This window comes from Meriones unguiculatus, chromosome 16 (genome assembly GCF_030254825.1).
Source record: "Meriones unguiculatus strain TT.TT164.6M chromosome 16, Bangor_MerUng_6.1, whole genome shotgun sequence".
NCBI classification, from domain to species: Eukaryota; Metazoa; Chordata; class Mammalia; order Rodentia; family Muridae; genus Meriones; species Meriones unguiculatus.
The window spans coordinates 49,091,471-49,106,427 of NC_083363.1; the positions used below are offsets into that span (position 1 = coordinate 49,091,471).

Sequence of the window (14,957 nt, forward strand, 5' to 3'; positions counted from 1 at the left end):
AACTATGATTCCATTATTACTAGGCATGAAAGGAAAAAATATTCTCAATGTTCTTACAATTTTATATTTTGTCTTTATATCCTATAGATTCCTTAACTGTATCAGATTGCCATATCTATCTTAGGTCGTTTGCCATTGGGAAGGGAAGTCTCTACACGAAATGAAAAGGTTTACACTTGAAAAACTCTGTGTTGAGTGAGAACTTCTTTTAAGTATATTGTTACAGTTGATGCCTTCTGGGGTAAAGACAGTCATCTTTGAGGATTCACCCCCGGTAGTCAACCATGCTCCTCTGGATCCCACACCCCTATAACTAAACGGGCAGTAATAATTAGAATCAGTAGGCTATGAAGAAAAAGAGAGGACATGGAAGAAGTTGGGAGAGGATGGAAGGTGGAATTAGAGCTGGGAGTTCAGGAGTATGAGATAAATATAATCAAAATACAATGTGTGAAAAAATTCTTAAAAATTAATCACATTTTGTTGTTATTATTAGGCAAAAAAAGAGAACAATACAAATAATTTTTTTAAAATACATATTGGGAGCTTATTCCAGAATCCTGGGTTGCTTGGTTAGAGGTAAGGTGCATAGCACTGTTTCCTGATAAGTTTAAGGGACTCTGAAGCCAAGATGTCATGTTCATACTTGGCTCTACATTTTGTTGCTGACAGTGAAACTTTAGACAATTGCCTACTGTCTGTTTTTTTCAATCTCCTCCTTTTGGAAACAATGAAACTGATATTCTCTGTCACAAAAATTCTATATAGAAAGAAGAGAAAACTGTAATATCTATCAATATTTATATTTACATTTGTTTACATCTCATCTGTCTCTATGATATAAGCAAACTGTGTGTGCATGTGTCGTGATCACAGACCTATGTGTCTATATGTATGAATGTATAATTATCAGGGCAACAGATTAGATTCTTTGTAAGCTCTGGATACTCTGTGTCTGGAAACGTTTCCCTCATTACGTTACCATTTCAGAAAACAGGGGTTTTAGGGTTTTATTTTTAATTTTTTTCCCATATATCGTAGCTGGAAAATGTTTCTGGATATTCACTGACGGTTAAGAATGTCATTTGCATACATAAATACAGATACAGGAGATGCACTGCAACGCTCTCTGGATACATAGTGAAGTGTGGCTTTGGTGGCTAACCAACATCAGCAAATACATCATCAAACTGCAAAGGAATAAAAACCAAATTAAAATGCCCCTTCAATGTACTTGCCGATATTTTATTTTTTAGAATATAGTCTATCTGATATTCTATTATTGTGTTAAGACAATAAAATGTCATTTGGGTGAAAGTCACAACTGAAATGTCATTTTTAGGAAAGAGTCAGAAATATCTAATCAAATATAATCCAATAAAAATATCTAAATAAAATAAAACAGAAGAAACATACATTAAGCTCTGACAAACAAATGTTGGATTTGTGTACCTTTCAAAATCTAATAAAGGTTAATCAGTATTTGATGGTAATGGAATTCAAAGGGTAGGGAAGAACTTTTTTTGTTTTATGCCATTCAGTTGAGATGATATTTTATCTCTCTGAAGGGCTTGTTGTCACCTGAACACCTCAGCAAAATCAAACACGGCATCTTCAGAATGAGTTTTGTAGTTCGTCACATGGCAGTTGAAATGCATATAATTGTAGGGTGTAAAGCCTCAATGTTCCATAGATAATAAAATATTAACTAAGTAGAAAAACTTTGAGGGAAAGAACACAGACTTTCAGTTTCTTTAAACTGATAAGCACATTACAGAGAGATGGACAGAGTGGGTCTTTCTTCCTAGTCATTATATGCAGCAACTAATTAGATGAGAAACAACTCTCTATTTTTTGTTCCTTTTATTTAGGGCAATGTTATGAACTTTTCAATATTTATAATCAACAAACACTTAATCCCAGCCCCATACAACTGTTGACTCTAACTTTTAATAAAAAAATTTTAAAATGTTTTAATAACATATTTAACAGCAAAGCTGAAAGGAAGAACAACATGAGAAATCAAAAACCCAAATGCTTGTAGAGGCCACAGTACAGAATCAGGACAAAAAGAAATAAAGAAATCTGAGGCTTTCTAGTTACATACATTAAGATCCCAAAACATATGAGGAATTACCTCAAGAAGATTTCATGAGTTCCTAACAGGTCTCCAGTTTTATACCTTGATGTAATTCAATAAGGAAATTCACCCTCTTTGGAATAGGGTGAAATGTCCAAAGGCAGATAGTACTACATTTCAGGTGAGAATACAAGTTGCAGAATTCCAAGCACTTTCTAATTCATAACTTTTACCTCTAAAAGAAGCAATATTTAACACCATTCTCCATACCATAAAATATAGCATTTCTAAAACGTATAGGTTCAGAATCCTGCAGAGCAGGCTGTCAAATGAGTCCTGAAAAATTCCGTAGCCCAGAGCCCTTTCCTTCTTTTATAACGTTTTATATATCCCATTTTCCACATATAGAGATAACCAAATTCTGCGCTTTCCACATGGTCACTCCAAATGCAGCACACTGTCTCCATTTCTGGGAGTCCAGACTGAGCTTTAAGACAGATGGCAGCAAATGATGCAGAACGTTTCTGCCATGACACAGCTCATTCGTTTTTCTCTGCATAGAAATGACCTCTAGCTTTCAGCCCATGGTATAATGGGTAGTGTATCAGACCAGGCATCAGAAGACCAAACCCGGACTTGGTTTTACAACCAAATATGTGCACATACTGGGGAAGACAAGTTTTTGTTCTTGTTGTTCAGCGCTCCTTCTCTCCAAACTGACAAGGCTAATAAGATAAACTACAGAGCCATTTTGTATAACTTTTTCTTTCTTCTTTTTATGGAGTCATTTATACCTTTATATAAAAAGAAAATTACTCAGCTTAATTGATCATGATAATAAAAAAAATTATGGAATAAAGGTTTGTCAGTGTATAATGTTTGTACAAATAATCTTTACCAATTATCATCTGAAAGAAGCAGGAATTCTCCAACCCTTAGCCTAACTAATCAAACTTTCTGATACCCTGATCATACCCTGGAATTATGAGTGAAAACTCATAGCTGTAACATAAAAATAACACTGTCTTATTGCTATCAAAACTTTCTTTTATAGTCTTTCCTTCTTACAAAATCTGTAAGTCTGATACCATTATTTAGACTCTACACTTCCATTCCAGGCTTAACTACCGTGGCAGCCTTCCCTGCAACAGTCCCGTAATTACTTAATTTCATACTTTTGGCTTCTTTTACTAGACACCCCCTACCCTTAACCTTCTGTCAACCATCTCCACTCTCATGTTTGTGCTAGTATTGACTCAGCCTGTTTCCCAGTCAGAAACACCACCTGTTGCTCTTAATAATTCTCAGAGCCTGATCTTCTACTCTAATTTCTCCCTAGTAACCCTGATATTTTTCCACTAAATCTGGCTAGGAATGTAAAAGACATCTTTACTCTCAGAACAGTTCTCCGAAAGGCTCTGGAATCTTTATGTTACTCACATAAAAATCATGGCATACTCCTAAAGTTCATGCTTTATTTTGCCACCTTTGACATCGAATTGTTCATCAATCCTTTCAATTTGTGGTGACAATATTGCATGACGACATCTCCATCTGGTATATTTCTTTGGCATATGTATTACTGCAATACCCTCTTAATTAATTTCTGTCAAGCTAGTTTTCCTTCTGTCTAATCCATCATCTGAATTACCGTTGAAATTCTCCTTCTGAAGCAAAACTAAGATCATGTCATTGTCACTTCTTTATATTCTAGCCATCTAAATTTTATCAAGGATAAATCCTGAATCTCATAACATATCCATTAATATCTTACAAGTTCTAGATTTATCTTCCCTTTATTCTAATCTAGTAAACTAGGAGAGCAACTCAAGTTTATCATTATTAAATATATATGTGTTCATGTTACAAAAATGCTTTAGACTTCCCAATCATTTCATAATATTTGAGGTGCTTTTTGAGGAGATCAATGGCACAACTCTCTCTCATCAACTCAGTCACATAATTTGATGAATATAAATATATCTATGAGAGTACTAGCTTGGATTACTAAACAGTAAGGTCCTTCTAAAAATTCTGTAATATGTAGCAGTGGTATGTTGCCTTTGGTATGAAATTTGTGAGTTTTCTTCTGTCAAGAAAACAGATCACATCTTGCTCTATAGTCTCAAAGTAAACCAAAGATTTAATATAAAAATAAATCAAATGATGCCCAAATTTTTTTCACAGTGACAAAAGTCAAAAAGGGATAGGAAAGTCTAAACATAAGAATTCCCCAATAAAATAATAAGTTTTTATAAACAATTCACAAAAATACACTTGTGATTAACTGCTTTATTCACTATCCTGTACTGCCAAATTCCAATTTCTAAAACAGAGAGACTATGGAGAAAGAAAAACAAGAAAGGGTAAAAAAAAAAATTGCTGAATGATTTTAGTCCTAATATGTGCTACTGTACATGTATTTTATTTCAAGAACCCTAAAATAAGTGTGCTAGACAAAGTTGTATCCAATTTACAAGTACTAGACATTTAGTTCTTGTCTGTTCCTGTAAAACCTTCAAAATCAACAGCAGTTGACTTCCTTATTTATACAACTCGCAATTTCGGTTTTAGTGAGATTTTATTGACATTTCCCTTGGGGATTTACAATCTTACAGCAAGTGTGAAGTGCAATGTCCTCTGTTAACAAAACCATTAGGCTGTCACCCTGGAAACAAGATCAAAGTCATAAAAAGTCAACTTAAAGACGGCCCTGTGGACCCAAGACTGGCCGGCTTTCTATGCAATTTCACTGAACGCATTATCATACAGGGATAGATTGACAGCAGGGAAAGGAGAACTTCTCAAGTTCAGAGAAATAGGAAAAAAAAATGTCATCAAGTCAAATCTGCAACCAGGCGATCCAAGTACTAATTATGGAATATAATTATCATTTACAATCTTTCCTTATCTTCTCAGAAGGAAACCATATTGGATGCCAAATGACCAGAAGTTTGTTATTTGAGCAAGAAATCAGAAACACAAAAATCAGTTATGTGACAGAATGTTTTAACACTGTCAAACATTTATCTGAAGACAGTGTTGGCCGTACACAAGTTCCAACACAGGAATGCCACCATATGTGGCTTGGGTAACATGCCACCATGTTACTCAGAGACCTACATGTCACCTGGGACTTTTGCAGCATGTATTTTCTTTCAAAGAATTTTATCATTTTCTCTTCGTTATCCATCTCTTAGATAAACACCATGCTCTTAAAGAAACATAAACCAAATTATCCCTCGTGAAAAAAACATACCGGTCTTCATTCATCTTTAAAAGGCAATATTTAAGTGCATCGCCTAAACAAAAGGAAATCATTTATGAAAAATGCACAGCAACCCAAAATACTCAAAGCAATGACTGCTTGAAACACATGAGTAGACTAATAGGAAAAAGGAAAATCTGTGAAAAATAAGGTAAATTGAGTCAACATTCAAGACAGTATAGACTAATATTTTAAGTAGCATTGCCATTAGTGGTGGTAAGATGTGTGTGTGTGTGTGTGTGTGTGTGTGTGTGTGTGTGTGATATGAGTGCGTTTGTTATATATTTATAGATCAGGACATATTTTAAGAGTCCTCTGTTTATACAAGAAATATATAACTTGATACACATTTATACATTGTACCTATATACATTTATATAACTACAAAAGCAGATGTAGTTCAAATCTTTCAGAGGGAAGTAAGGAAATTGATATTGAATATAACAAATATCTTAGATACCATGATTAAAAAATAGAAATACAATATGTATGTGGAAAAAGTTAAATGCTTTTGCAAAAAGATGATGTAATTAAACCTGTCAGAATTTAATACATTTTTATTGTGTTACTGTGTTAATGAAATGGGCACCACAACTTAAATAGTCAGCTTTTCTAAAGGAATACTCAAGTTCTCTGGGCCCTTCACCTCTGTTTTAATATCTTTCTACAGTAGATATGAATAGCTCATATCTACTTGATAATGGAGAATTCATGTAATACTGTTAACCGCCTCCTTTAAAATATAAGCCCATTCAAGGTAGCTATCTTCTCCTCTTCAAACTCAGAGACTACCACTTCATTGTAAATATGTACGTATTTTTCCAAAGAAACATGACTTTCTTTTTTGCCTAAATATGAGCTTGAATAGCTTTCCTTCCATTGGTGTCATGTATATTATACATACACCATATTGAATTTGAAATGATAAATTAGGTCTTTGTCTCTCTCACCCATTTGGAAGATCGAAAATGAGTAAGCACTCTAGGACAAGAGACAAGGACAGCTATCCTCTGGCTAACAGGTTATATGAGGGCGCTACACATCTTTCAAGGCAATGTCAACAGCAACTTCCCTTCCTCCCTGTATGCATGTGTATGGTGGGCACCATACGACTATTCTACAGGGAGATAAACATCTGCTGTGAGATCAGTATGATTCTTTAGAATGCAAAGGCATTTGTATTTTTCTCTCTCATTTTCACTTTTATATTTGATATTTGGGCTGGCTTCTATATAAAAATTATCGTTTTTTAAATATATTAATAGATTCAAAATACTAACACTCCTCTTTTGCCTTGAAACAAGAAACCATAGCATCACTGGCATAATCAGTTGATCTTATTTGTAACTTTGCTATGTCATATGTCCCTTCCAGAGGCTACAGTTTCTGGGTTGAATCTCAAAGAGCAACTGCTTCTTCAATATTGTTACTCAGGTAAGTTTTAAGCCCAGTTAGTTTGGAAAAGAAAAATCCCACAATTATAAAAAATGAATCCCTGGACAGGATTGGTGTTCTACACAAGGGCGGTTTGTTTTGTGCTCATACCAGGCATATGAATTTAGGTCTGTCCTAAAAACTGGTGCTAAAAGACCTATTTCTCTCTCACATTGAAGTTTATCAGCTTAAGAACCACAAAAATCAATTTCCAGAATGACTAATGCATTTTGTTATAAGCTATCTAGGTCTCCATTTTGTCTGCCAGAAAAGAGGACCACAGGCCTTTTTAAAGCACATATTCATTATATAAATCATTGGGATTCACTGCGCTATTTTAATACATGCACACATTATGCATTGACAGTGTCTCCCGGTCGTTGTGCCATTTTTATTCCTCTCCATCTTCTGCAAACCTACACTCTATAATAAGCTCTCTTTCACAGATATGGACAGTTTAAGTGACTCCTTCTAATTCACAAACATGGAAGATAAGATTTTTTTTTCTAACAAATAAGAAAAGGAAATGATAAACTATCCCCCTACTTGCTGATGATATTATAGAAAAACCTCAAGAATCTACTAAAATATTACTAGACTTTATACATGAATTCAGCAAAGTATCAAAAAAACACAGTATCAGCATTCAAAAATCGGAATTTTCCCTCAACATCATCATCAAGTCATCTGAGACTAGAATAACATGAAGACAACTCCATCCATAATAGCCACCATGATCCATAAAAACCCAGCTATGGGAGCGGAAGTCCTGCATCATGGAAAAATAAAAACAAAGATAAAAACAAAACAGGACAAAGTAAAACAAACAAAAACAAAAACATAGAAACCAAGGAAAACGCTGAAATGTAGAATGATCTCTTCGAGTAACATATCAGTTCACAAACGGGCTCCTTAAATTTATATTCTTCCTCATCCATAATAGTCTTACCTTATCTGGTCATATATGCTGTGAAGTTTATATGAGCTTCAGCCAACACGGTTAGAACAATGATAACTACACTATTATGTCAAGGAAACACCCTCGGTGATAACACCCCCAGGACTCTCAGATAAACTCCTTTCACACCTTCAGCACTCACTGCTCAATCAACATTAACAATACAGGTAGAGTTTTTGCTATGCATCTTTAAGTATTTCCATTTATTTACCCATTTTATCTTCCAACACTCTCCGCATCCCACCAGGTACGCTCTTTCTATGTTCTCCACACAGCATCTGATCTCCCACGCTCAAGAGCTCCTCCCAGTTCACACGTGAGTGGATAGGACTTCATGGGTGCTTTTGTTTTAGTTTCACTCTTTTGTGAACGGATGAACATTTATCAGCAAAGATACCACAGATCCTCGGTAAGTGTACTTTTGTGGTCCCCATATACTCGAGTAATGAATAATATAAAAATAAGAAAGGTAACTAGGTACATTTAGTGTTCCTTTTAAATCAGCACATAAATTTTAATAGCATTATTCAAGATACAACTGGAGTAAGCATAACAATATAAAAGCATCAGAAATATATACAAATGTTTTGTTACATAACAAATTAATCCCTGTCCTGTAACTCTTGTTCCAAGCTCTCCAGTGGAAATTACTTATAAGTATTTTCTTGCACCTTCAGTGTCCAATATGATATCCATTAGTTATCATAGTTTAATCAATGTTATTAATTACATTTAATGAAATTAAAATTTACTTATCCAATATATTTGTCATGTGTCAAATGCTTCAGTGGCCACATGGTCAAACAGCTATTGCATTGGACAGTAGTGACATAGGGCATTTTCCTTTACCACAAAAGTCACTGAGCACTGGATAAACATCAATGGCAAAAGACATCAAAACCAAACTGAGGCAGGAAAGCAAAGCTTTTATAACAACAAATTTTTCAACTCTATCTTCATTCTATCACTGTTTATTTAAGTAAAAAAAAAATGGCATGGTACCAAACATCTTATCCCTTAATTTAGAGTTTGCCAAACTAAAGAACCACAGAGCAAATATGTTCGGCTCTGTGGACCATTCCTCCCTGTCAGTGCTACTTAACACTGCTGCTGGAGTGCAAAGGCTGCCTTAAACAATGTGTAATGGAATAGACATGGCCGCGCTCCCATAAGGCATCATTTACAAAACAGGCAGTGGGCTGAACTCTGCCTGCAGACTGTAATTTGCCAACCCCTACTCAGGTTGATAGATAAGCACTTGCATGCAAGGTGAAGAATTCTACAGGGGTATGCTGTGATAAATGCTATAATATGCCCGGAATCTATGGGGACCTGGGGTTGAGAGGCAGATTTTTGACTGAGTGGACTGGCAGAGATTTCCCAGAAGAGGTGAGATATGAAATGGATATTGGGAAATGAGTATGACTTCAGTAAGTCCAGAGAGAAGGGATTTCAGCAAGCGAGAACAACTTGAGAAAAGACAAAAGGCCTAACAGCATAGGACTTGTTCAATGAGTTGGTAGTAGATCACCGTAACTGGAGTTGACAGAGGCACCAGGAAATGTATTAGTAGGAGGCAGTCGTGCCTTCAAAGTATAGATGAGGCTGTCTTTTTCAGCACCAACAAAAACAAAGCAGTATTTCTTGTGCTGATCAATGGCTCGCCCACATCACCTCTGATATCTGTAAAAGCAGTTTCTTGCGTCATAATGTGCAGAAAGTCCAGTTCAATAAATTTGAAGCATGGTTAAAAATTAACATTTTGAATAATCATCCTGATTCTGAGGCTAACAGTTATTTGAGGACCACTGACATACATGGTTAGTTAAAACACCTCTAACTGCACTTCCTTAATAAATCACGACAGGCTGAGCAGCTCCAGCTATTAAAACTTGCTAACCACATAAGACAGGCTGAACACAGTTGGGATTATGTGAGGACCATTGTCCAACATTAACCCTTTCTAAAGGAAAAAGCTCCAGACTTGTGGAAATTAATGCTTAATGTAAACAGTTCCTTTACCTTGCAGGCTAGCTCATCTCAGAGACCTCAGCCTCATATATGTTTATTGTATCGGGGCAATTCATATTGAATCTTGAGATGTTATTTATACTTTCAGGCCCCTGTTTCTAGCACTAAAGAAATAATTTTACTTAGTTATTTTCATTTATTTTCCCATCGTCATACATTTGTTTAAATTGTCTTTCTAGTGGAATGTCTCACACTCTCTCTAGAGACACATCAGTGAAGTTCACACCGCACCATGGTAAGACTTTATCAATTCTCAATGTCAGAAAGAAACATGAATGCTAATTATTACATTTTTGTTAATCCAATGGATATTTCAACAAGTCAACGAAATACACCAAATTCTTTGATGCCACAAGGAAAGAAAAACTAGATCCTCCCAATTCTAGCTCAGACCAAGAACATTCCAAGAATACCCACTTTAATGTAAACAAAATAATCTATAGTAAAATTTCTTCCATCTTACCTATTCAGGACGATTTCTTATAAAATAATTTAGGGTATCTAACAGACTTATAGTCTATAGTTAACTTCGATGTAACATTCTACGACATACCATTTTAAGGTCAATGCTTTCATTAGCTGCAATGTAAATTAGAGATATTATCATCTATAACTGAAAATGCAAATCTTAAACACTAAAATTCTCTGAATCTTTCATAGATCTATTGTTATAGGGCTCTCATAAAAATTACCCACACAACACATTCAAAACTGCAGAACAGGCCAGATGCAGTGGTGCACGCCTGTAACCCCAGCACTAGGGAAAGGAAGAGGCAGGTGGATCTCTCTGAACTTGAGGCCAGCCTGGTCTCCAAAATAACTCCAGGACAGCCAGGCTACACAGAGAAACCCTGCCTCAAGTAAATAAAAAATTGCAGAATATATCATTATGTTGTCCTTGTCGGGGGTCACACTTGGAGGTGTTGCAAGGTGCATCTGTAATAAGAAAAGCTGATCCTCTCAGGTAGCCTTGTGAAGTATTAAGATATGACGACATATGTGCATAAAAGTAAACACCAAAATAATTTTCAAGTGAAAATGAATACAAACTGAAACAAAAAGTAGAAAGATGGGCACCTAATGAGAAGTAAAGAGTCCTAGCCTTATCACAAGTTCTCTTCGTGGAAATAAAGACATGAGCAAGATAGTAGATCCCGTACTAAAAAACAAAACAAAACAAAAAAAAAACAAAAACAAAAACAAAAAAAAACAATCCTTAATATTTATATTTGTAGGCTTCCAGAGTGAATTGTTCCCAAACCAGAGTCTATCTCCTTGGAAGAAGAGCTAAATTAATTTCCTTGTATTCAGACACCTGAAAAACTTCTCCCACATATGGAAACTTCCTGGACAGAGTTAAATAGGACTGATGGATGCCGGGACTTTAAACAACCGTCACTGTTAGTGCTGGGCATTGTGGTAGTCATTCAGAGGAGCAAAGGGCACGTTCTCAACTGAAGGTTTTGCCAATTCCTTTGGGGTAACTATTTCTGAAAAGAATTATTTTTAACAAGCAGTGTGATGTTACTCAAGGCACAACTGGAAGGAAGATCTTCAGTATCTTCTAGTTCATTTCACTAATGAAGGCATCGCAATGAATTAAGAAAGACAATGATAATTCAACATGCCCCACCAAGTCATGTGCATATGCCATATGCATACATACTGTGCTCATACGTCTATGCACACACAAAGGAACAAGTAAGAATTAAAAATATTAACTTAAAAAATTAAAACTTCTGAATAAGGAAATGTTGTCTCCCAGTGTACTGGACAGCACTGATGCATGTATGAACTTACAGAGACAGAGGCAGCAAAAGCAAGGCCTGCACTGGTTCAGTCCAGACAAGGTCCCAGCACTGAGAGGGAAAAGCAGACATGGCGTCCTATACCATAATCAAGAGCCTGCTCGGAACTGCTGGAAAAGGGCAACTAATACTTCCTGGAAAAGTCTTATCAGTTTTCTCTAATGGAGTGTCACTAGGTACATCAACCACACAACTCAATGGTTGTTGTGTCTTTGGGTTTGGGTTTTCTGAGGTTTTTTTTTTCTTTTTTTTTTTTTTTTTTTTTTGGTTTTTTGGGGTTTTTTTTGTTGTTGTTGTTATTTGTTTTCTTTGTGTGTGTGTGTGTGTGTATGTGTGCATATGTGACTTTTTTTCCATTTCTTTTTGTTGTGTTTTGTTTACGGTTGGTTTACGTATTTGCATTTTTCTGTTTAATTTGTTTACTGTTTACCTGTTTTGATTTTCATTTTAAAGGGTGTTTTTTGTTTGTCTGTTTGTTTTTAAGAGAGGGTAAGAACATGAAGTTGGATGGGTAAGGAGGTGGTGAGGATCTGGGAGATGTTGGAAGAGGAGAAAATGTGATCAAATATATTGTATGAAGAAATTAATTCAAAAGTCAGTGTTATAAAAGAAGCAGATAAATAAACATATGAACTGCAGGGTTTCTGAAAGCATTTATATCAATGATGACTAATGCAGTCACTACATAATAGACATACAGACTTTACATCAGAAAATGGTTACTTCCTAGTGTTTACTATTTATATACCCTGGAAACTCATATCACCCTGAACTTTCCCTATTTAAGTAATATGATATCGATGGGGTATTGCAAATAAACGTAGTTTGTACTCATAGGAAGTAGTATTTAGATGACAGGGAGAATGATAAAGACTGCACAGGAAGTAAACCTTGGCTCGGATATACATGCACCACATGACTTCATAGAAGCTACTATCCTAAAATCCCTAGGTGTGCATTTATTTAAAATGATATAACATTGCCTGCTGAAAAACTCATATTTCGAGGAGTAAAATTAAAAGTGAAAACCTGTCTTTAAACATTAGTACCTTCCTTCTTTATAAGTTCCTACAGCGGGGAAAGCACAGAAAGAGGGTAAAAAGAAACAGCAGATGCCTGGTAAAGAACAGCTACCAACTGGAGGCTTGTAGAAGCTATTGTTATACTCCCCAGCGATCCATTCATGTCTCTGAGCCAATTTTCAACCCATAGAATTCTAATAGTTTCTTATATTAAAGTCATTTCAAATTATTTTATTATCAGATTATACTTTATTCCAACCAACTGCCCTTTATCATGAAATAAATAGCCTCAAGGTCGTTTATGCTTTGTCATAAATAAAAGGCAATTATTAAATGACAAACTTTAATGATGATAAAGATAACTGCCCAGCACCATGGAGTCCTTTGTTAAAACACATGGTATGCACTAACTCATCTGATTGTCCTCACATTACAGATGTCACATAGACCATATTAATCTTATTTTATGAAAATGAATAAGCTTACCCTGACAACTTATTTTCCAAGTATTAAAAAGCTGCAGTTTTCAGGAAAAAAAAAAAAAACGATTTTTTTAAAGCCTATTCATTTAAACACCTTTTTTTTTTTCAACAGAAGACATTTAAATCATAAAAATATTCGCATACCTGTTTCAGAAAAGACTCAGGCCTAAAATATTACCTAGCTATATAATTTATTCTCTAACAAATCTGCCATCTATGAGTCCTACAAAATATCTACCGTTTAGTATTATTGTCCAAACCTGAAAATTGAAAGAAACTCCAACATAATTTTTCAACACAACAACAGTAAGCCACACATAATACTCAGTTGGTCCATGTTTTTCTGTTAACTCAGTGTTTCTGATTACTTTGTGTACTAGCCATGAGGTAAAACAAATTCAGAATCAGGAGAATGGTGAGTACACACCTGCCCAGATCGATCCAACTGTCACCACATGGTGACAAGTCTTGGAAATGCCAACAGGAGAGCCTTGTGATTTGAACAGAATGAAAAAAAAATATTCTTTGTACCATAATCTCTTGAATCCTAATGAATGTCTGACCTTTTACATGTTGTTCTGTATCTGTTCATTCTATGATTTGACATCTTGCAATTAAAAGCTTGTCCATGTTGCTAGCAGACTACACCGAAAAATATCCCCTAAATTTAAAAATAATGTATTTGATTTTTTGACACTTAAATGACTATTTCAAAAGTTTGATTCTTAAGTCTAAACTAAAACTACCAAGTAAATCAATGTTGTATAGAAAATCCTATTTTAGTAACTTATATTTTGTAAGTATGGCTACACAGAGCTTAGATTTTATACTCAAAATCTTCTTTTAAAATGTGTTACTTATCCTTCCCTAGTCAGTTAAAATTATTTCACAGTATTCGTCCTGTGTAAAAATATTATCTTTAAACATAAATGACATATCAATATATAGTATGGAATTCTGTTAAATGGTGATAATATAAATATTATAATAAACTTAATATTTATTACATATTAATAAATATTTATTAATATTTATTACATATAATATTTAATGACAAATGCAATTGTCAGATAAGTTATTCTAATACAAGAAGCACTAATTTAAACCTCATAGTATTAAAAGATACTTTTAACTTGGATTTTAAACTGATTTTACAAATAACTAAACAACACAATTTTATCTTTGGGATATTACATCCAAAGAAAAGATTCCGGGGAGGGAGGCAGAGAGGCAGGAATACAGGGAGACAGGGTGAGAGGGAAGGAAATAAAGAAACTGAAAAAAAAAAGATGGATGGTAGATTGGTAGATGACATTTTTCTCTTGCCTCCCCATGCATATGTGTGGTTGCACATCCAAGTGCTCATGCACACACACACACACACACACACACACACACACACACAAAATCATACATACAAAGAAAAGAAGCAAGATATGAAGTTATCACAAAGAACTAAAGGGAGAGAAACCTGTTAACAGAAATATTTCCATAAAAATGAGGATAAATCAAATAAAAGTAAAGTTTGCACAGCAAGAAAAATATTCAGGTATAGACAACAAATGTTTAAGTGTTCAGAAAATAATATGTTGTCAGATAAAAATCCAGAAGTAGAAATGTTCATAGTCAAGACCATGTAGATGAAAGCCTTCCAGTGGTCAGTCCCGGAAAGAACTGGCTACCACATAAAGGAGGAAAAAAACTAAAGGGAATGTGCTAAAGGATCTAGGGGGTTCCCTAATAGAGCACAGAAACTATGACACTCCCCCTCCTCCCACTGTCTGTCCAGGCCTCCCATTCTCTTTCAATAAACAAGACAATAATTGCTAGTAGTATTAAGGCAATTTCCAAATATATCCTTTTACTTTACAGTT

General features: G+C 34.9%; 1 protein-coding gene across 4 annotated transcripts in view; it reads right to left on the reverse strand.

Annotated features, from left to right (window-relative positions):
* Adgrb3 (adhesion G protein-coupled receptor B3) overlaps positions 1-14,957 on the reverse strand; it is a 773,277-nt gene that overhangs the window by 680,692 nt on the left and 77,628 nt on the right. The gene's annotated exons all lie outside the window — the stretch shown is intronic.